The 25,393-nt window shown below is 37.9% G+C and overlaps 1 protein-coding gene across 1 annotated transcript in view; it reads right to left on the minus strand.

The window, feature by feature from the left end:
- RBFOX1 (RNA binding fox-1 homolog 1) overlaps window positions 1–25,393 on the minus strand; it is a 1,503,477-nt gene that overhangs the window by 1,291,787 nt on the left and 186,297 nt on the right. The gene's annotated exons all lie outside the window — the stretch shown is intronic.

Consider the following 25,393-nt stretch of genomic DNA (forward strand, 5'->3'; position numbering starts at 1 on the left):
TTCATGTGAAAAACCCTTGCATTAGGCAGATAATAAAATTTAAGTAAATGATAAAGAATTCTAAAATGGGATCAAGGTGAATGATATCTTTGCCATCACTGTAACTTCAAATATAATCACTTCTGAGCTTATTTTCATTGATTACACAAGACAAACAGGAACAGAGTTGCTTCAGCAATTTCCTTTCTAAATTTTTAATGGTCAGTTGGCTGTGAAGGGCTGAGTGAACCTGGACAAAAATGTACAATTCTAAGGATTTTTAAAGATAAATACAATGTCACAATAGATGTCAGGATAAGGGTAGTATGACTCTTACTCAGAAACTCAACACCAAATGTAGCTAATGTTGTCTTTCCATTTGGGTGGTAAAAAAGAGAGACTTGACTAGCATCTCTGCTGAGAGTAAATTTGCAGTTCCTTTGACTCTGGGACCATGCTCATAAAGTCAGAAAAATAAAATACATAAAAAAATGAACCAGGTACTTCATTTTAGTCCCCCAAATCCCATAGCTCTTCCTCAGAGTTCCTATAGATATCACATGTACTCACAGCAATCCTTCTTATAACGGAGGTGCTGGGTCCTGTTTTGGGGTGCCTACATCCTTACCTCTTCTCTCTCCAACTTCTCCTACAGCCTTCTGAGGGGTCTCCTTGCTCTGATCTCATATGCCTCCTATCCATGCCACACACTTCTGTTAGCAATACCTTTCTAAACAAAAATTTCTCAACCAAAGGTGATTTTTTCCCCCCAGGTGACCTTTGGTGATACTTTTGGTTGTCATAATTGAGAGGAAGTAATGTCATCTAGTAAGCAGAGGCCAGGAAAGTTGCTCAGCATCCTGATATACACAGGGCAGTGTCTCACAACAAAGAATTATCTGGCAGATAGATGAATAGTGCCAAGGATGAGAAACCTTGCCCTAAACACATGTTTATTATATTGGTTTATTCACTTTTCGAACTTTACAACAGCAACTGGTGGGAAGTTCAAAGCCTGAGACTGGCTTTCAACATTCATATAATCTGGTCTCATCCACTTCCTTGACTCACTTCTGTGTCCCACATGAACTCCCTGCCATCAAATGCCTAGTGACTTCAGCCCATCTTAAGCACACCTGACTCCTCCTACTTCAGTCCTTTTACTCACCCTCTTCCCCTTCTTAGATGATCCTTTCTATATGACCTCCATATGTTTTCCATCCTTCCAAATGCGTTTCCCTGTGGACCTGAAGCCAATATGGTTGCTAACTTTATAGGACATTGAGCAGCATGTTCTCCTCCCACCTGTACCCACATGTGTGATGAGCTGCCCTCCTTAGTCTTTTAGTCAAAATCATAACCTGTTCACTTGTCTAACATGCTGGCCTTAACAGAGCAACAACTTCACACCAACTTGTGTTTCTTCCATGTTTCTTGTAATGCCATGTGTCTTTTTATCTCCTGGCCTACCAAATCTGGAGCCCTCCTTCCACAGCCAGCCTGTCCTATCAGGACCTTTAGGAAAGTAACCCTGAATGACCTACATGTTGCTGCATCTCAAGTGCAAAACAGAGTTTTTTGTGGCTGGAAATAATGAATTGGAGGCTTGGTCTTCACTGTGTGCCTTTGACAAGAAGCCACAGCACAAGAGGTGATTATATCAAAAAGTATTGATATGGAAATATGTTCAGGCTCTGCTTATCTCCCTGGCTAATCTGGTTTGTCACTGAGCTTGTCTCCCTCCCTAGCCTCTGACCTGTCACACAGGTACCTGGTCATACTTGAAGCTGAACTTTGAGAATGACAGGAAGAGGAGGAATAGAAGGGCTTACTGAAAAAGGCCAAACTATATGTATAATAATAAGCTGGGAAAGAAAGGCTCAGGGCTGAATGGGCTGAGGGAGAAGAGTGAGGGTAGGGTGGACATAGCCAATGAAAGGTTGTGACACAGGACGAATGCAAGAAGACAGAGAAGAAAGAGGACATGAGGAATGTTGCTGAAGATTATGAATTGAGTTCCCTTTAATATATTTTTTCCAGGAGAAACCAGTAAATTGTTTTAAATCACTTTTATTTTTCAAAAACTATTCTAATATTATTCATAGCTCTAGCCCATTGACTGGAGTTTAGTAAGGAGACTGGATTACATGAGTCAAACATTTATAAGAGGTACACAGATATTGAAGAACCCCTTTTCTATGGAAAAAGAAACTGAAGATAAGAGAGGTCATTCAATTTGCCCCAAATCATATGACTTTGGGATCGAATTTTAAATTGAGCTAGGAGTATGACTAAGTCTGCATACAACCACTTCAATATTCTGGCTCTGAAAATAAATGGTTTAATTTCATGTCAGTTTTTAATTATTCACAAAGGTCTTACTTCTAATGACAGGGCTGTATATTCTCTTTTAATGATTCTCTCCATGATTCCTTTATTCTCATTCAAGGAATGCTTATTGATTTTAGAGAGAGAGGAATGGAGGGAGAGAGAAGGACAGAAACATCAATGTGAGGGAGAAACATCCATCAGTTGCCTCTCTTATGTTCCCCAACTGGGGACTGAACCTGCAACCTAGGCATGTGCCCTGTCTGGGGATTGAGCCCACAATGTTTCAGTTTATGGGATGATACACCAACCAATTGAGCAACAACTGGACAGGGTGACTACCTCCATGACTTTGATAGAAAAAATAAAACACAGTGTAGATAGATACACAGATGGATAACAGGTTTCTATGAATATATTTGTTTAGATCCTATATATCCATGTTTTGAATCATAATTTTATGTTGTAGGTGACATACAATAGTTTTGCTTAGAGAGTAGATATTCAATAAATGCTATTGATAATGGTGCATAATTACAAATGCATAAGACCATGTACACCCATCAAGGCAACATAAAATTCTCACTGGAATTCCTTTTATACTGTTTCTCTTTCCATTATGTCTCACGGGCTGTACAAGAGAGAGCTAAAGTCCCCCAGTGTATGTTTGTCACGGAACCTTTGTTCCCTGGTTCTTTATGAGAGTTTTGTCCTACTCAGAGTTGAAGAGAAAAATAACCCATTTATATTCTCTGCACTACTCTTTGGGTTTTATTCCAATTGCTATTGTGACAGGGGCTGCTATGAAGAGGAATACCAATGTAAGCAAGTAAACTGGTCAGCTGACTCAGAAGAAAGAAAGGCAGCCTAGTCTCAAAATCTAAATTTAGATAGGTAGATAGAGAGAGATGTATATAACTATGTGAATCTTTATATATCTATTTATCTATCTACTCCCAAATCATGTATGTGATTTTGGCTCAGAAACAAACTAGCATATGGTTAAAAGTGCAAATTTAGAGCTCAGAGAGACAAAGTACTGGTACACCTTCTGTGTACATGATTTGGAAAATGAATCTCAGCTTTCTTATCTGAGTCGTAGTTATTATAATAGCAGTGCCTGTCTCAGAGGTTTGCTGTGGGTTCCCACAATGTAGTGCATGTAAGTTGTGCAGCCCACCTCACATTCCAAGTAGGTACTAGACCAAAAACAGTTGTGATTGCTTTGGGGAGTGCTAAGATAATGGTGATTGTGAGGGATGGTGGAAAAGAAATTAGATTGTTTTTTTAAAAGTAACCTCTCTGTTCAAACACCTAATGTTGGCTTCTAAGAATCTGATTTGGAGTTAGATGACACTTGAGTTCAAATCCTAGCTTTGCCATTTACCAGAAGGGTATATGTATAATAGAGAGGGAGGGAAGAAGGAGGAAAGGAAGGATGGAGGGAGGGAGGGAGAGAGAGCTGAGGGAGAGAGGGTGGAAGAGGGGTGAGAGAATAAGAATAGTCATGTCACAATAATGAGAGATTTAATTCTCTTATCTGTAAAAGGGTATTAATAATAGCACTTACCTCACAGGATTATTGTGAGGAATACATTATTTAATATATGTATGTAGTCTGTCATATTATTTGTCCCATGGTAAACACACAATAAATTGCTATTTTTGAACAATCCATTCTATTAATAACTGTCTGGACGGGCTGTGCCTACATTCCCCATTCACACCCATCTGAAAGCAACAGATTTGGAAAATTGTTATCAGGAACTATTTGCTAACTCTCTATGCAGAATTTAAATCTTGCAGACTATGTCATCTGCTGTTCCATGCTAATTATGTACTTATCTTATTTGAATATCTGTTGCAAATTTACAAAGCCACTGTTGTCCTTCTGGCTCCTGGTTATATGCAGTTAAGGATAGAAGTTTGCAAACACAAAAACAACAAAAAAAAGAATCCCACCTTTGCATGAAAGAGGAAGCAAACCAAGAGCACCCTATAAAATCCTCTTCTTCTGACCAACTGGGGCTTTTGGAATTTCTTCAGATTGACTTCACCACAGGAATACAGGACTGCATAAACTCTCACATTTACCCTGCCATAATATTCATTGCAAATTACACTTTAATAAAAATCTGGGAGATGATTTCTCTATCAGTCAAGCACCCCAAAACCAATGATAATAAATATCTGGTTTTTGGTTCTCAGTAACTATAATTAAAAGAAAACAAGGAATGTAGAAATTAAAAAAGGGGTTCAATTCTTAACCCCTCCACATACTAGCTGTGTGAACTTGGGTAAATGACTTAACCTTTCTCAGCTCCTTGTAATGAGAGGATGATAACAGTACCTACATCATAGTCAGGGCTTCCACCTGGTTCAGTACCAAGTATACCATTCAGAACTTAGTCCACATGACACTCATTTCCTGGCACTGGAGTTACTACTTCTTAGGTTTTGAAGATTAAATAAGTTAATACATGGCAGCACTTAGAACATCACTTGGTACACAGTGAATGCCAAATAAGTGCTAATGGCTATTATTGTAGAATCACAGTGGGACTGAATGTGATAATCCTGGTAAAGGTCTGAGCACACTAGCCAGAACATGGGAAGCTCTCATTAAGTGACAGCTAGACTCGCTGTTGCTTATAAACTATTCAAGTTCTCTTGTGAAAGAGAGCAAGTAGGAAAAGACTATCTCACACTCCCCACCCCACCCAAAATGCCATAAGGACATGAAATTGGATGAAAATACAAAACCAGGTATAGTTCAGTTATCCACACTAATGGATAATGGGTTCAAGAGGCAAAGATAATCAACCACAGTGGATAATCCAAAACCACGTTCACTTGGCCATGAAATATGCTGTCAGTTCACATTCAAATATACTATGTCTGCTATTCTGTGGCTTAATTTCCAACAAAATAATGAATCCACATAAGACAGGCCTGGCTCAAGCTGGGAAGTGCCCTGGTTCTTTGGTCTGTTTCCTGCTCATCTCCTCTCAGCAACATACTCCATGCTGAGAACAGCCAGCAGGCTGCCCCAACTGGTGCAGAGAACCAATCTAAACAGGGTTGACCCCTCTCAAATCTTCCCAGAGCATGAAAGAGGCCTGGGTTTCAAAGGCTTCCTCTGCATGAAAATTAACTAGGGCTCCTGGTTGATATGCCACAGACAAGGAGCTAAGGGGACATCTGGCTGCAGAAAATACAGAGCCAAGCCATGTGTTGTTTTTGCCCTGTCTAAGATCCACAACACAGTGTTGCTCATTTTCTTTGACATAAAGATCTCCTGAATCCCACCTCCCCATCACAAACACTGCAAGTCAAAAAGGAATGACTTTCCTATTCATGGAGTAGATAAGTCGATGTTCTAATAACATGAGATTGTAAAATTAAACAGTGCAATGAACACTAAAATGCACAGATTCATCCATTAAACAAATATTGAGCATCTATTAAGAGTTCAGCATCAGACAAAGAAGTGAGCAAATAAAGAAGTGGAAAGGGAACACAGAGTTCCAGTCCTTATAGCTTAATGAAAACAAATAATTAAATAAACAATTGCAGATGAATGTAATAAAGTTAGCATGGTGGTAAGAACACATAGCTAAAGCACCAGGCCTTGTCTGTGGGAGCCATAGGCCATGATCTAACCCTGACACTTCCTGAGAAGTCAACATCACCTCCTGCCCATTCAGCTGCAACAGTCTCCTTTTGGCCTTTCTGTCCCAACCTACAAGCCTATATTTTGTTCCATAGCCACAGTGATCTTAAAATGTGAATCTCACCAAGCTACTCTTCAAACCTCTGAGTAGCTTCCCACTGCCTCTAAGATGAAAGTCATGTCCTCATTTTGACATGGAAGCTCTTGCCTGATCTAGCCCTTTTTTACCTGCCTCTCCTCAACTCAGGGTAGTTTCTGCCCTGCTCACTACACCCCTGGCACACTGGTTTCTTTCAGCTCCTCTGTAAAAGCAATTTCTTTTTCTTTCCCTCAGAACCTAGTCACTTTCTGCTTACTTCAATTGCAATACTAATCACACAGCTGATTCTATCTGTGCCCAAATGCTACCTCCTTATCAAGACTTTTCCTACCAACCTCAAGTAAGAGACACTGGTTGGGAGGGGAATAAATCTCAACTGAGTTTCCTCTACAACAGTCTCAAAATGTGGAATGACTCTCAAAAATGTAGATAGCCCTGGCTGGTTTAGCTCAGCAGATTGAGTATGGGCCTGTGAACCAAAGGGTGACTGGTTTGATTACCACTCAGGGCACATGCCTGGGTTGTTGGCCAGGTCCCCAGTAGGGGGCACATGAGAGGCAACCACACATTGATGTTTCTCTCCCTCTCTTTCTCCTCCCCTTCCCCTCTCTCTAAAAATAAACAAATAAAATCTTTTTTAAAATGTGGAACAATTTTTGTTTGTTACTTCATTTATGTCTATGAACCTGTAAGATATAAATAACAAGAACAAATATTGGCTGAGCCTTCACTATGTGTCACGCACTCTTCTAATCTCTTCTCATGCATCAACTCATTTCATCTTCACAGCTAATGTGTATGGCTATAGTTATGCAGACAGGCACAGAGAGAGGTAAAGAGAAGGGCACACTAGTTGTATGTCTAGTATATAACAAAGGCTGTATTTGAACCTGGGAAGCCTGGTTGCAAAACTCACATTCTTAACTTCTGTACTGAGTCACTTCTCAATTACAAGCATCTTTATTTTTTTTTGTTTTTTCTTTCAATTAAAATGAAGTCACCACCCCCAAAGTCATTAAAAAGTGGTAAAGACCTTGGAGAAAGTTTGCTCAGTAGAACTTCACCCATTGCATCCCTTTGAGATTATTCCCCTTTTTGCTCCTTCCCTGCTTCCCCATGAGAATGAACATCCTGCCCTATCCTTTCAGAATGCACTCTGCCCATAATCACTCTCAGCAGCTGTGACTATATAAAGCTTATTTATACCCATGTCCCATAACTGAAAGAGATCTTTAGGCAGTCCACAACCCTCTCCAAAGAGTATACATATATATCACCAGGAGACAGGTTGTGAAATAGACTGTGTTGATTTAACTAGAAATGCCCATTAACCAAAAGCAAAGAAAACGTAATGCCACCTCTGTATTTGCTATCCTGCCTTCAATCCCCTCCTACCCTCAACTCCATTCTAATTCTATGCCTTCAATTTCAAACACATTAAAAATGTAATCTATTATATTTCTTTTTTTTTAAACTAAACAGGCTCAACTTAAGGTCAGTCTCTTCTAGTACACTGGGTCCTATTATGAAGGGAATAAAGGAGAGATAGCTTTTAAAAAGAGACAGGCTGCTTTTAATGACAGTTTCTGAACAGTGGCCTTTTGTACTTGAAGGGATTGATGATAAAGCTCACTGTCAACTCACAGTAACATCAATGTCAGAGCACAAAGGGATGGATGTCCCTCAATATGGGATCATCCCAGAGCCATTAACCAGTGCTGGTCCACTCTGCCATCTTGGAGGATGGCTGTTCCTCATAACAACCTGGTTGTTGCTTTCCTCTGAGAAGTCAGAGAAATAAGGGAGTTGGAAAATAAAAAAAGAAAATTCTCTCTCTCTCTCTTTCTCTCCACACACACACACACACACACACACACACACACACACACTCCATATTGGTAAAGTAATTCAACATTCCCCAATAATAAGCATTTAGTATTTCAACCATTTTACAGATGAGACCCATATTGGTGTCATGATGAGTTAAAAATTACACAAGTGACCAGTTAGCAGAGCCAAAACTAGAGAAGTGACCATCTGATTCCAGACCAATGCTTGGTTCACTATTCAAGGTTGTTTCACAATCTGTTGAAGACTGGGTGACCATTACATGTCTGGAATGATCCTAGGAGACAAGAGGATGAAGGCCATTCCCTAAGTTTTCCAAGACAATAACAATTTTAAATATTTCATCTTATTGTTAGAGTGGCCATATAATTTGTCTTAGAAATCTAGATACTTTGGAGAGTTACAAATGCTATACTGAACAAGATTCTGAGAAAAGAGACAAACATTGAGGCTGTACCAGACAAAATGGGGAAAATATCCTCTACCTACTGTTCATATAAATATGCTACTATAAATCTCAACTTTTTTTTAATTAAGGATTTTATTTATTTTTTGACTGAAAGCAAGTGAGGGAGAAAGAGAGGGAAAGAAACATCAATGTGTGATTGTCTCTTGAGCACCTCCTCCCAGGGACCCAGCCCTCAACCCAGGCATGTACCCTGACTGGAAATCAAACCCAAACCAGCAACCCTTTGGTTCTCAAGTGATGCTCAATCCATTGAGCCATACAACCCAGGGTGATATAAATCTCAACTTTTCTTTCAATAGTCTACTATGCCATGTAACATTTTCCTTCTTGTCATATTTTCTTATTCCTTCTCATCTGGTGAAATCACCCTTCTTTCTTTTGGCCAATTACTTCTCCAATAATGACTGCCAAATACAGTATCACTTTTCTTCCTGGCTTCACAGATGAGGTAAAGGGTGAGCTCAAAGCCACATCAACTGATGCTCTTCCCAGGGAATTTTCTGGTATAGGTGGCAAGAAAAGGTGATCTTTCCTTTTGGGGGAGGGAGAAATCATGATGCTTAACAGATCATTTCTCTTTGGCTGCTTAGAGGAACTTTGTCTTTAGCAGGAGCAGCTGACAACCCACCAAAAGGTAGAGACAATGAAAATGAGTGGTGAACACAAAAACAAGGTCCTCATAGTACTCAGACATTGGCTCCAGTCACAAAATTGAGGTCCAGTCTCCAACACTTCATTCCTGCAGTCATTTATTTGATTCTGTAGGCTAACACAAAATCTTCCCAAACCATTATTCAATATATTATATGGTCATTGTTTTTGGTTCATTTGTTAAAAGTAGTATGAATTGGGTTTATGTTATTTGAAGTCAGTAAAAATAATTTTGATTATACAGGTACCAAAAATATGGGTATTCATGAGGACCTCTAAGAAAACTAAAATATTTAAGTAAAAGGAGAATTAAAAAAAGAGATAGGTCAAGGTAAGGAACATATTTTTATTGAAGTAATCATTTGAGTGGACATGAGAGAGCTTAAAGTTATGAATAAGAAAAGAAGGGAGATATGTTCCATATCCTAAGAGTTATTGTTGAAAGATGGATGTGACCATAAGTAGGCATTGTGGTGTAGTAGTTTTAGGATCAAATAAATCATGGTTCAAATCCCAGTTCCAGTGCTGAGTCACTTCAGCTCTCTGAGTTTCTATTTCCTCTTCCATGAAATAACAATTCTAATACCTCTCAGAGTTATTAAGAGAATCAGCAAGAGTGCATATAAAGCACCCACTATTACTCTTGGCACATGCAGAAGGTTGCTAATAAACAGTAATTAGTATAAGTGTGTGGAGGGGAGTAAAGAGATATCCAACTTTAAAACCTGATGGGTGCTGGGTTGGAGACCATGTTATCCCTAAAGATAGAAAGTGTCCCTTAGTTTTCTTTGGTCTGTTGTGGCCTGGCCCAGAGTCTGGACTCTATGAAGTGCTTAATAAAAGTTAATGAATAGATAAAGAAAAATGAAATCATTGATGTGTATACATAGCCTTAGAGGAATCATAAATAACCACAAAAATACATTATCAATATCCTTAAGGTAAATGTCTTTGGCAAGCTATTTAGTGATAGATTGCACTAAAGGAATCCTTGTGGCTATATATATATATATATATATATATATAAAATATACATATACATACATATATATATAGTGAAAACCTGCAAATAGTATAAATAAATAAAAAGTAAAACAATCATTTCTGCTTTTATTCATAAACCCATGTGAATTGCTTACAAAGAAATAGAGGTAAAATGCATCCTTCACTCAATCATTCATTTGGGACTTTATTCAAAGGCATTAGCTCTTGCCACGATTCAGCAATGCTATGCATTCTAAGGATTGAAAGGTGAAAATAAAGTTATTGCCAAGGCAACCTCAAACAAGGGACATGAGGAAGACATACTAACAACTACCTATTCAAATACAATAAAGGCAATACTGTGAAAGGCACTAAGGGCTCCAGAACTCCTGAACACTGAACACTCACTTAAGCAGAGAAGATTGGAATGTGCAAGGTCTACTGGGAAGAACCACAATCCCTGAAGGAGGGACCAGCACACCAAAGGCATAAAGTTATGAAGACATGTGCCATCTTTGTGGAGGGGACAATGGATCTCCTGATCTCCCTGGGACAAAGTCAGCATAGGGTGAGTGGGGGCCCTGAGACTTCAAGGCTTGTTGACCAGATGACCATGGTTCTTGCATTCTAACCTAAAACAGATTTCATTCTGTAGATAATGATATGTCACCAACATTTTTTGATAGAGGGAGGGACAGAATATAATCAGAATTTTTATAAATCAATATTGAAAGTATCAGGAAAGACAATGGGATGACAGATTTTATTTATTTTACATCAAATAGTCAAAAATTTTCCAAGAATGACTATATATATGGAAATACTGCTAACTATAGGAGAGAAGGCTAAGTTGGGGCTATAAGAAACAAAGTACAGGAGGAGGAAGATGGCAGCAAGGTAGGAGAGAGCAGATTCCACTTCCTCCTACACACAGTAGAAAAACCTAGCCAATCTCCACAGGAACAGAGCAAACAGCCAACAGTACCCCAGCATATATGAAAATAGGAGATCAAAAATTGTAGCAGACATTGAAAAATCAGATGGTGAAAGCTGTGAACACCAGGATACCCACTGGAAGACCCAACAACAAAGGAACACCAACAACAAAGGAACACCAACAGATAACAACAGAAGAAGGTGAAGGAGGGAGTGGAAGCCACACTAACCTCAATCCAGGATCCATCTGGCAATACAACTAAATGTTGGAGAAATTACCCAGAACAAACAACTGAACAAGAGCAAGAGAGAATCTTCAAGACCTTGTACACATGGAAGAACCATCTTCAATACAACCTGCCTTCAATACAACCAGCACAACAAAATACAAGAAGTGGTGGACAGAGTGACCCTCAGTTAACCAGCTGGTGGGAAGGACCCACCAAAGTAAGACCCCACAACAATCAAAACCCAAAGACAAACACAGAGAAAATTTAAATGACAGCCCAAGACCAGTGAGCTTGGGAGATCAAGGAGACTGCACCACTGAATCTCACAGGTATTCTACCACAGAAGTTCACACCATAAACCCAGGGAGCCAAAACAGATCAATTTAAGAAGCTGAGGCTAACAAGAAGAGTCTCACAAACAATGGAAAGACAAAGAAACAATTCCCAAATGTAAGGAAAGGAGGAAGCCTCAGAAAGAATGCCAAGTGAAATAGAGGTAACTCAACTATCAGATATTGAGTTCAAAGCAATGGTTATCAGGAAGCTCAGTGAGCTCACAGTGAATTACCAGAAACTACAGGGAAACTACAATGAACTCACTGCAAACTATATCAACATGGAAAAGGAAATAGAAACTCTCAACAAGGGCCAAGAGGAAATGAAGAATACAATTTCTGAACTGAAGAACACAGTAGAAGGAATCAAAATCAGGACTGATGAAGCAGAAGATTGGATCAGTGAACTGGAAGACAAGGTAGAAAAAAACACCCAGAAAGAGCAGGAAAAGAAAAGAGGCTAAGAAAGAATGAAGAGGGATTAAGAGAAATGCAGAACAATATGAAACATAACAATATCCGTATAATAGGGATACCAGAAGGAGAAGAAGAGCAAGGGATAGAAAACCTATTTGAAAAGTAGGATGGAAAACTTCCCTAATTTGATGAGAGAAAAAGTCACACAAAACCAGGAAACACAGAGAGTCCCAATCAAGAGGAACCCAAAAGAGGCCCACTTTGAGACACATCATAATTAAAATGGCAAAATTCCAAGACAAAGAGAGAATCTTAAAGGCAGCAAGGGAGAAACAGGAAGTAACATACAAGGGAGCCCCAATAAGGTTAGCAGCTGACTTCTCAATGGAAACGCTCCAAGCCAGAAGAGAATGGCAAGAAATATTTCAAGTAATGAGAGCCAGAGGCCTGCAACCAAGGATACGTTACCCAGCAAAGCTTTCAATCAAGACAGAAGGCCAAATAAGAAGTTTCTCAGACAAAAGAAATCTAAAAGAATACACTTCCACCAAACCAGCTCTGCAAGAGATGCTAAATGGACTGCTTTAAGGAAAGGAAGGAAAAGAGAGAGAGAGAGGAACCCAGGTACATAAATGGCAATGAATAAGTACCTATCAATAATAACCTTAAATGTAAATGGATTAAATGTTCCAATCAAAAGACATAGAATAGCTGAATGGATAAGAAAGCATGATCCACACATATGCTTCCTACAAGAGACTCACCTCAGGACAAAAGACCTACACAGACTAAAAGTGAAGGGTTGGAAACAAATTTTCCAAGAAAATGAACAGGGAAAAAAAGCTGAGGTAGCAATACTCATATCAGACAAAGCAGACTTCAGAAAAGGGACCATAAAGAGAGACCCAGAAGGTCACTTCATAATACTCAAGAAAAGAATCCACCAAGAAGACATAAACATTGTAAACATATATGCACCCAACATAGGAGAACCCAAATACAAAAAGAAATCCTTAGAGGACTTCAAGAAAGATATTGACAGCAACACAAATATAGTAGGGGATTTTAACACCTCACTGTCAAAAATGGACAGATCTTCCAAACAAAATATCAACAAAGATATTGAGGCATTGAACAATGCCCTAGATGAAATAAACTTAACTGATATACATAGAGCCCTTTGTCCCAAGAAAGCTAAATACACATTCTTTTCAAATGCACATGGAACATTTTCGAAGATAGACCCCATGATAGGACACAAAACAAGCCTCAACAAATTCAAGAAAACTGAAATCATACCAAGCATTTTCTCTGCCCAGAAGGAACTGAAACTAGAAACCAACCCCAGGCGGGTGGGGGTGGGGGGAACCACTCAGACTCATGGAGATGGAATAGCATGCTATTAAAAAATGAATGGGTCAAGAATGAAATTAGGGAAGAAATCAAAAAGTTTCTGGAAACAAATGAAAATGAACTCACAACAACTCAAAATTTATGGGACACAGAGAAGGCAGCTCTGAGAGGGAAGTTCATAGTGATACAGGCCCACCAAAAAAAGATAGAAATATTTCAAACAAACAACCTAACCCTATGCCTACAAGAACTCAAGGAACAACAACAAAGACAGCCCAGAGCAAGTACAAGGAAGGAAATAACCAAGATCAGAGCAGAATTAAATGACATAGAAACTAAAAGCACAATTTTAAGGATCAATGAGTCTAGGACCTTGTTCTTTGAAAAGATAAACAAAATCGACAAGCCCTTAAGCAGGCTCATCAAGAAAAAAGGAGAGAGGACCCAAATAAACACAATCAGAAATGAAAGAGGAGAGATTACAACTGATATCACCAAAATACAAAGGATTGTAAGAAATTACTATGAAGAACTTTATGCCAAGAAATTTGAAAACCTAGGTGAAATGGACAAATTTCTAGAAAAATATAATCTTCCAAATTCAATGAAGAAGAAGAAGAAAGCCTAAGCAGACCAATAGCAGCAGATGAAATTGAAGCAGTAATCAAAACACTCCCGACACACAAAAGCCCTGGACCAGATGGTTTCACAGGAGGTTTCACAGTTCACTTTGAATTCTACAAAGCATTTAAGGAAGAGCTAACCCCTATCCTTCACAGACTATTCCAAAAAATCCAAAATGATGGAAGACCCCCAAACTCTTTTTATGAAGCCAGCATCATCCTAATCCCAAAACCAAATAAAGACACAACAAAGAAAGAAAACTTCAGGCCAATATGACTGAGGAACATAGACACTAAAATCCTCAACAAGGTATTGGCAAACCACATTCAATTGGCAAACCTCAACAATAATGTATTGTTATACATTAAAAAGATCATACGCCATGACCAAGTGGGATTCATCTCAGGGATGCAAGGATGCTACAATATTCACAAATCAGTAAATGTAATACATCACATAAATAAAAGCAAAGACAAAAAATCACATGATCATATCAATAGATGTGGAAAAGGCATTTGATAAGGTACAGCACCCATTTATGATAAAATCAGCAAAGTGGAAATAGAGGGAGCATTCCTCAACATAATAAAGGCCATATATGAGAGACCTACAGCCAACATCATACTCAATGGGAAAAAACTAAAATCTTTTTCACTAAGATCAGGAACAAGACAAGGCTATCCACTTTCACCACTTCTATTCAACATAGTATTGGAAGTTTTAGCCACAGCAATCAAACAAGAAAAGGAAACAAAAGGCATTGAAATCGGAAAGGAGGAAACAAAACTCATTGTTTGCAGATGACATGATAGTGTACATAGAAAATCCTACAGACTTGGCCAAAAAACTGCTCAACCTAATAAATGAATTTGGCAAAACAGTGCGATACAAAGTCAATATCCAGAAATCAAAAGCATTTTTTGTACACCAACAATGAAACAGCAGAAGAAATCAAGAAAAAAAATCCCATTCGATGTAGCAAAAAGAAAAATAAAATACCTTGGAATAAATCTAACCAAGGAGGTAAAAGAACTGTATTCAGAAAACTACACAACACTGAAGAAAGAAATCAAGGAAGACACAGACAAATGGAAACATATACCGTGTTCATGGATCCAAAGAATTAACATCCTCAAAATGTCCATACTACCCAAAGCAATTTAAAGATTCAATGCAATACCTATTAAAGTACCAGCAGCATATTTCACAGACATAGAGCAAACACTTCAAAAATTTATATGGAACCATTAACAACCCTGAATAGCTGCTGCAATTTTGAGAAAGAAGAGCAAAGTAGGAGGGATCACAATACCTGATAATAAACTGTATTACAAGGCCACTGTAATCAAAACAGCCTGGTACTGGCATAAAAATAGGCACATGGACCAATGGAACAGAACAGAGAGCTCAGAAATAAACCCAAGTCTCTATGGTCAACTAATATTTGACAAAGGGGGCAGCAGCATAAAATGAAGTAAAAGTAGCCTCTTCAACAAATGGTGTTGGGAGAACTGGACAGCTACGTGCAACAAAATGAAACTCAAGCACCAACTTACACCATACACAAAAATAAATTCAAGGTGGATAAAAGATTTAAATATAAGCCATGACACCATTAAAGTCCTAGAGGAGAACACAGGCAGGAAAATCTCAGATACTTCACACGGCAACATTTTTTACTGAAATGTCCCCTAGAGCAAGAGACATAAAGGAAAGAATAAACAAATGGGATCTCATCAAATTAAAACGCTTCTGCACAGCTAAATAAAACAGTATTAAAATAAAAAGAGAACCAACTGTATAGGAAAACATATTTGCCAATAATACCTCAGACAAGGGTTTAATCTCCAAAATATACAAAGAACTTACACAACTCCACTCCAGGAAGACAAGCAACCCAATTAAAAAATGGGCAAAGGACTTGAACAGACACGTCTCCAAGGAGGACATAAAGAGGATCCAGAGACACATGAAAAGATGCTCAGTATCGTTAGCTATCAGAGAGATGCAAATTAAAACCACAATGAGATACCACTTCACACCAGTGACAATGGCCATCATAAACAAAGCAACAAACAACAAGTGTTGAAGAGGATGTGGAGAAAAGGGAACCCTAGTGCACTGTTGGTGGGATTGCATATTTGTGCAGCCACTGTGGAAAACAGTATAGAATTTCCTCAGAAAACTAAAAATGGAACTGCCTTTTGACCCAGCAATTCCACTGCTAGGATTATACCCTAAGAACCCTGAAACACCAATCCAAAAGAACCTATGCACCCCAATGTTCATAGCAGCACAATTTACAATAACTAAGTGCTGGAAGCAACCTAAATGCCCATCAATAAATGAGTGAATTAAGAAACTATGGTACATTTACACAATGGAATTCTATGTAGCAGAAAGAAAGAAGGAGCTCCTACCTTTTGCAACAGCATGGATGGAACTAGAAAGCATTATGCTAAGTGAAATAAGGCAGGCGGTGAAAGACAAATACCATATGATCTCACCTTTAACAGGAACCTAAACAACAAAACAAACAAACAAGCAAAATATAGCCAAAGACACTGAAATAGAGAACAGGCTGGCAGTAACCAGAGGAGAGAGGAGAGGGAATTTCAGGGGGGAAAGTGGAAGGGTTTACAGGAACAAGTATAAAGGACACATGGACAAAAACTATGAGGGGGTGGAAATGGGAGGGAAGTGAGGAGGGCTGGGAGTAAAAGATAGAAAACTGTACTTGAACAACAATTAAATTTAAATTAAAATAATTTTTTAAAAAAGAAAAGAAACAAAGTACAAGAAAACCCAGCTCAAACTGCATTGAGGGATTGGGGAGGGAAGTTCACTGCCTTATATAACTTAAACACCAGTGGTAGATACAGTTCAACACAGGTGTTGGTACAATGTCACCTGGACTTGTTCTCTTTCTGTTTCTTGGATATGCTTTCCTCTGCATTGCCTTTCATCTTAATCAGGATTTCCCATCACAGGGGCCATCAGCTACTCCAAGCTCTCATTTGCACAACTCCTAATCAGACAAATCAAAGTGCTATTTCTCCCAGTGATCTCTAAATGGAGTTTTACTCAATTCTGAGCCCCTCCCCCAACCAGGTGCTCATCCTTAAGCCATTCACTGAGGTCAGGGTTTGGGATGCCATGATGGGTCAAGCAGGCCTGAGTTATGTGATACATTTAAATCTGGGGAGGGGAGGGGGTCCACCCATGCAACTGCATATGGACTGCCGTTAAAGGAAGGGATATGCTGCTACTTGCTGAAGGAGACATGACTGCTGAGCAGGCAAACAACAGATGCCTTCTCTGGGAACATGGGGAAAGGAAGGAAGATGGGGGCTGAAAAGCATATTTAGTTGTAAACCTTAAGCTTAAATAGCAATGCCCTTACTGTAAATACACTTATAACCAATATTATCAGAAGAACCTTCAAATATGCTTGCAACCCTCCAAGACTACTTCAAATTTTATAAATCAAAATGCTTTTATCTTTCCCAAATCAACTGAACTGAAGTTCCTTGAAAGTACAAAGAACAAACTCTCTTCAAAGATGTGAAGATGTACAGTGGAAATGAAAGGACAAACAGAACATTTCAAACTCACCTGATGTTTTCACATGAAAAACCTACCTCGTAGAAATGTATATATAAATTTCTCCAAGCACAGCTACTAATAAGAGTGTCATAAGACCCTTACATAAGCAGGAATATTCACCTTTACTTTCTATTAAAACTGATATTAACTCTCACAATTCAGACATCCCTTCAGATTGAAATAAAAATGAACTTGGCTTTCTCTCTGAGGAGAAAACAAACAAACAAAAAAGATAATTTTTTTCCAATACCTCCAGGTAGACACATTCTTTGAAGTATCTACAATTATATTACAACTCTGACAGTTCTAACATTGGTCAAAAATTCAGTGATTAGAGATGATTACAGTCAAAATGAAAAGGAAATCTTGGTACCTAAAAAAGGTCATGTGTTTATTATCTGTGTGGCTTCTAGTTAATTACTTAGCCTCTCTGTTCTTCAGTTTCATAGTTGCTTAAATAGATGCAATACAAATACTGAAATGAGAATCTGATAAAATAATATATGTAAAATGGAAAACCATGAATGTGTGCTGTGTGTGCTGTAGGTATGTGTATGCACACTTGGAAACTTAGAATATGTACTTAGAATCCCAGTGTTTTGGCTTTTAAAATCCCAATAATATCAACTTTATATTCAAATATTTTATATATATCTGTGTGTGTGTTCAGTAAAGTATATTTCCTCAGATTAGACATAATCTAAATGCCTTACAAAAGAATTGTTACATAGATGAGGAAAGACTCATACAATAATAGTATATAGCCCTTAAGCAGAATGCTGTTACAGAGAGATCTTCATGATATATAGGATTAAATACCAAAAGCAAGATATGAAACAGCAGGCTGAGGGACATAAAGGAAAGAATAAACAAATGGGATCTCATCAAATTAAAAAGCTTCTGCATGGCTAAAGAAAACAGCATTAAAATAAAAAGAGAACCAACTATATGGGAAAACAAATTTGCCAATAATACCTCAGACAAGGTTTTGATCTCCAAGATATATAAAGAACTCACATGACTCCACTCCAGGAAGACAAACAACCCAATTTAAAAAATGAATAAAAGATTTGAACAGACACTTCTCCAAGGAGAACATAAAGAGGGCCCAGAGACATATGAAAAGATGCTCAGCATCACTAGCCATCAGAGAGATGGAAATTAAAACCACAGTGAGATACCACTTCACACCAGTGAGAATGGCCATCATAAACAAAGCAACAAACAACAGGTGTTGGAGAGGATGTGGAGAAAAGGGAACTCTAGTGCACTGTTGGTGGGATTGCATATTTGTGCAGCCACTGTGGAAAACAGTATAGAATTTCCTCAGAAAACTAAAAATGGAACTGCCTTTTGACCCAGCAATTCCACTGCTAGGATTATATCCTAATAACCCTGAAACACCAATCCAAAAGAACCTATGCACCCCAATGTTCATAGCAGCACAATTTACAATAACCAAGTGCTGGAAGCAACCTAAATGCCCATCAATAAATGAGTGAATTAAGAAACTATGGTACATTTACACAATGGAATACTACACAGCAGAGAGAAAGAAGGAACTCCTACTCTTTGCAACAGCATAGATGGAACTGGAAAGCATTATGCTAAGTAAAAAAAGCCAGGTGGTGAGGGACAAATACCATATGATCTCACCTTTAACTGGAACATAATCAAGAAAACAAAAAAGAAAACAAAATATAACTGGAAACATTGAAATTAAGAACAATCTAACAATAGCCAGAGGAGAGTGGGGAGGGGACAATGCGGGGAAGTGCTTTCAGGAACTACTATAAAGGACACATGGACAAAACCAAGGGGGAGGGTGGAAGCAAGGGAAGGCGGTGGGTTTGGCTGGAGGGGAGTGGTGGGGGGAAAGTACAGACAATTGTAATTAAACAATAAAATAATTTAAATAAAAATAGGAGGTTGAGTTTGTCCCTATTTAATCAAACAACATGCATATACATATACTCATGTACATACCTATACACAAATACATAAACAAATCACAGAAATATGATATAAATCATATATATGATGTATGTGCTTACATATATTATAGTATTGAACTTTATATACTTATAAGTAATTACAGTATTGATAATTATATAGTCATATATGTACCCATAATAAAGGTACACCTACAAGAACTTGTATATGACTAAAACTTCTGTAAAAAGATGCATAAGAAACAAAAATGGTTGCCTCTGGGAAGTGAATTGGCTACCTAGAATTAGATCTTAAGTTTTATTCTATGTTTGAAATATTTTTAACAAGTGCAAAGTAGTAGTAATGCCTTTGTTCTAAAACTGACTTTCACTGATATTTCCCTATGCATGTGCTATTGTTCACACTACCTATGAAAACCCTAAGCAGAATTTCCATCCTAACAGTGCTTGTGGGTGAATAAACTGTCCAGCCTTTTAGAGATCACCATATTTACATGCATGGGCCACATTTTGAGAATGATGCTAGCTGATTAAGAGAGTTTGTGGAAAAGTACCCACTGTGATTGAAACACTCATTTAAAACATTTTAAGTGCCTGAAATGCTCAGCTTCCTTGATTGGTGTTGATTGTTTGCATTTGATTTATTTCCTCAGTATCAGTATTCATTAAATTACTTAATACAATGGACACCCTGTAGTTGCAACTCTATTTAACTCCTAGTCTTTGGGAGCATTCTAATTCACAGATTGTTCACCTCAGGAGCTAGGAAAGGAGATTTTTACCATCTAAGAACTGTGTATTGCCCATAGAATTACTTACAAGGAAAATTATGTTTCAAAAGAATCCACATCAGCGTGTCTGTTTTGGTTTTGGTTTTTGGGGTTTGTTTGGCGGGTTGGTTGATTGATTTTTTGCTATTTATAGCTTCTGTTTTTCACAGCAATCTTATTCTGACAATTATTAAATACCATGGTTACACCTGTAAAGTGATATTCAGTGCTCCAAACAGTATGTTTGATCTTCAACATTTTACAGTTGCCGTTCAATATTTTCTTAGTTTCAAGTATACAACACAGTGATTACACATTTATACAATTTACAAAGTGATTTCCCTGATAAGTCTAGTACCCACCTGGCACCATGTACAGTTACTACAATGTTGTTGACTATATCACTACACTGTGCTTTACAGCTCTGTGACTATTTTTAACTGCCAATTTGTACTACTTTTTTTAGATGACAAATATGGCTTATTCAGTTATGAAAGCTTACAAATATAAACCTTTCAATTTATAAAAGATGTGAAATAAACACATTAACAACAATGTAGTCCTTAAGAATGTCCTAAGAGCAGAGCCTTTTGGATTATTGACTGATAAGGACATATTTATCATTGATTTTGGGTAGTTATAGATAAATACATTGAGTAATCAAAAAACTAGTACAATGCAATTTGTTAATTATATCTGAGGAAAACTACACTTAATTTATAAAAGGAGACAATATTCAGGGTACATTTCTCTTTTTGTTGCATTTTTTATTGTCATTCAAGTACACTTGTCTCCATTTTCTCCCCACTACTCCCACCCACCCCACCCATCCCCACCTCCCACCCTTGATCCTACTCCCCTTTGTTTTTGTCCCTGTGTCCTTTATATATGCTCCTTGGTGACCCTTCTCCCTCTTCCCCCCCCCCACCTCCCCTCTAGTTACTGTCAGTTTGTTCTTTTTAATCCCTTCCTCCTTTTCACCCATCCCCCCAAACCCTCTCCCATCTGGCAACTATCTGTTCTCTGTATATATGAGTTGGTTTCTATTTTGTGTGTTTGTTTCTTTTGTTTTTCTACATTGCACATATAAATGAAGTCATGCGATATTTATCTTTCTCTGTCTAACTTATTTCACTTAGCATAATACCCTCTAGGTCCATCCAGGAGGAGAAGAGTAATTTATTTTTTACAGGTGGACTACATAAATCTTTATGTCATGTGGCAGTTACTTATTCATTATAAATCTTTCCCTTATGTGACAGGTATTTACTAAGTATGTACTCTCCCTAAGGCACCATGCAGGGTGCTGTGAGGTCCACAGAAATACCCTGACATGAAGTTTAAGAAGGATCTTAAGTCTATGAGTGGCAATTAAACATCAATGCAAGATGACCATTACTTAGTAAATTGGGTGGAGGGTATTCATTCATTCATCTTATTCATCCATTCATTCCAATCAACAAATAAGAAATATAGTGGTTGAAAGCAATATACCCTCATGTGGCTGAATATAGGTACAGAATGGAGCTTAGGATAAGCTTCATTTGTTTATATCAGAGGTTCTTGCCCCTAAGTGTATATTAGAATCTCCCACTTAGGGAACTTTTAAAAATAAGGATGCCTGGGCATGACACTCCTGGGACTCTAACGTAATTGGTGTAGAGTGGGTCCAGGTTTTGGTAATTTTTAGAACTCTCCCTCCTTGATTCTAATTTGAAGTCAAGGATGAGAACTTGTAATATACTCATATACTTAGTAACACTTGATCTGAGTCTTGAAAGCTATGGATAGGACTTAGAAATATGGAGAAAACAAAATGAAGCACAGTTAAAAGTTTTCTTTTATCTCTGCCAATTTTCACTAAGCCACGTGGCATCCGGCAAGGTGAATCCCTATTTAAATTCCCCAGCATCAGGAAGGAAGTCAATTCTTAGCTAATAAGACATGCTGCTGGATACTTGTAATGTGCAAATGGTTCCTGGATTAAGGGTAAATCAGAAGAGGGAGTTTCCAAAAAAAGTTAAAACCTGCACTATAAGACACCTTGCCATACTAAAGTTTCATTTTGGGCACAGACCTATTGCCATCACCATAGAAGCAATATTCTAAGTTCAAGGCACTTCATAGATATTTCTAATCTCTGACAACTCTGTAAGGCAAGTATTTATATTCTGTTTTCACAGCTGATGAAAGTGGAACTGAGGGGTAAGTGACCTGCTCCAGTTTACTTAGCTAGTAACCGAATAAATCAGACCTTAAATGGATAAGTCAGACCTGGCCAAGTAAAAACTCAGCATTGCCCATGCCTTTCTCACAAGTGTCTGCCATGGGCAGTAAGCAGGGTGTACTTCCACCTTCTAAGACCATAATTTCATGAAGTCACTTCTCAAAACAATACTCTTCTGTTTTAACAAAATAACAGAGAGAGAATACTTAATAAAATCTATGGAAAGATATGTTATAATGAAAGCACACTTGCCATTAAGATTTTAATGACTGCCAATTATTACGGTTCAGGCATAACAGAGATCCAAAGCACTGTGTAGACATTTCCTGTGTTTGGGGAATGATCTGGATAAGGATAAAAGGATAAGCCATCCTTTTGCAGTTATAATGGTTGGATGCCTTGAGTTTGTTTAGAGACAAAATAGAATGCTTTAGATGTCACCTTGTACTCATCCAGGTAGAACTTGATTATTCTCTGTATCATTTAAGAAATCAAAATTACCATTCCAATAAATCCATCACATTTCTTTGGTACTCTTCTTAACAGCTTTATCTAGCTTTCCATTGTCTCTTATTCATTCACTCAAAAGTACTTCTGAATATTACTGTTATAAGACAGTTATTGTACTATTATACTATGTGATGAGGAGAATAATAAATGATAAATCAATAAAAATAGCCCTTACTCTCATGGAACTCACAATATTGCCAGAAAAAAAAGATGGCAATCAAAGAATCATATGAATAAATGTAAACTTACAGCTCAGATAAATGCAAGAAAGGAGAGATACTTGGTATTTTGATAGACAGCAAAAAGGAGGGACATAGATGGCATCACTCCCAAGAAAGTGACACTGGGCAGGAAATGGTAATTAACCTAGCTAAATAAGAATATGATGAAGGTTGGTGGGGACATGAAAGGGTTTAGGAAATTTCCAGTGAGAGTGAATAACATGTATGGAGGAGGAACAGAAACAAAGATCAAGGTGGTGGGTACAGAGTGAGTGGGCAATGGAAAAGCTGACAAGCTCTCAATCCTGCAAGGCCTTGCTATCGCATTAAGGAATTCCATTTCCTTCTGGAGAGCAATGTGAATTTCTAATCACTGATGGGTGTTATATGGGGTGACATGATCAAGTGGCATTGTGGGGAACTGAGAGGGGACAGGTGGGAAGCATGGGATTCATTAAGAACTCATTGTAATCACCCACACAGAGGTTGGTGATTTGTCCCAGGGTGGTGCTAACCATGGATGTGAGAGAAGTCAATGGAAAGAAAATCTTACTTCAATACAGTAGTTCTCCTGTAACCAAGGAGGATTTGTTCTAAGACCTCCAGTGGTTCCCTGAAACTGCAGATAATATAAAACCCTATATATACTATGTTTATTTCCTATACACACATACCTATGGTAAAGTTGAATTCATAAATTAGGCACAGTAAGAGATTAACAAGAATAACTAATCATAAAGTAATTATAGCAATCATTACTTTTTTAAAAAATATATAAATGTGTTCTCTCTCTCTCTCTTAAAATATCATACTGTACTCACCCTTCTTCTGGTGGTGCATCAATGGAACCATTCCATAAACAAGATGGCCATCAACCATACTTTCTGATTATGTGGCTAGAACACAGGTAGATAATTTTTGTTTTTTTCTCTGAGAGTGTATGAGTCCTTTGCCCTGGACACTATGCTTGGCTTTGTCACATGCCCAGCATTGTTGCCACATAGTACCAAAGCTAACTTGTCTTTCCATGTTTTATGCTTTGGTGCCTCCTATGCACCTTTGTGAATGTAGGTTTTACTAGACGTCTTCTTCCAGAAGAGTCTGGTTTCATCACAATTGAAGACTTGCTTGGGTAGTAGCATCCTTTCTTCTTACTCAATTTGAACTCCACCAGAAATATGGCAGCAGCATCTCCAGTATATGCAGACACAGCCTCTCCAGTAATTTTTGTATTTTTCAGTATAAACCTATTTCTGAATCCATGTAACCATCTCTTCCTTGCAGTAAATGGCTTGGTGCCACGTCTTTCTGGAGATCCTTTCCTGAAGTCCTTGTGTAGATAGACTCAATGCTTCCTGGTGTAACACATTGTCCATTGGAACACATTTTCTGTTCATGCCTTTCACTCACAAATTAACTGCCTTTTTCATTTAACTAAGCACTTAATCAGGCACTATGGTCATAATTTCTGCAGTTTGAGGTGTGACAGCAAAAACAGCAAGAATTTCTTTTTCCTTTCTAATTTCACAGATTGAAGATCCATTCTCATCATAGATCTTAGCAACCTTGGCACACAATTTTTTAAAATTTCTTATTAAGCTGAGAACTTTTACCTTTTAACTTACAGAAAGCACTTTATGGCTTTCTCTGGCATGTTGGAATTGCCAGCATCACTACCATTGTAATTTGGGGTCATTATTAAGTAAAACAAGGGTTACCTGAACACAAGCAATGCGATACCATTATAGTGAATCTGATAATTCAGGTTACTAAGTGACTAACAGATATAGCATGGACTTGCTGGGAAAATGGATGTTTCACCAGGACAGGGCAGGATGGTGTAAAATTTTATCACACTACTCAGAACAATGTACAATTTAAAATCTTTGAGTTGTTTATTCCTGAAATTTTCCATTTAATGCTTTTAGAATGTGGTTGACTGCAGATAACTAAAACCACAGAGAGAAAAACAGTGGATGGGGGGGGTGTATTATAATTTCTTTTACTTTTGTCTTCCCTCTAGTTTTGGCTTTTGCCAACTTACTCTCTAAGCTTAGACTAAAAATGCCTTTGAAATGCCACTGATGTTGGATAAATTCAGGATAGAATTCCTCCTCCATCATGATAACATAATGTATTAAGTCATCTGGCCCATACCTACTTCCCAGCTTCATCTCTTT

The sequence above is a fragment of the Phyllostomus hastatus genome, unplaced genomic scaffold (assembly GCF_019186645.2).
Source record: "Phyllostomus hastatus isolate PE091 unplaced genomic scaffold, TTU_PhHast_1.1 phas_scaffold_442, whole genome shotgun sequence".
Lineage (NCBI taxonomy): Eukaryota > Metazoa > Chordata > Mammalia > Chiroptera > Phyllostomidae > Phyllostomus > Phyllostomus hastatus.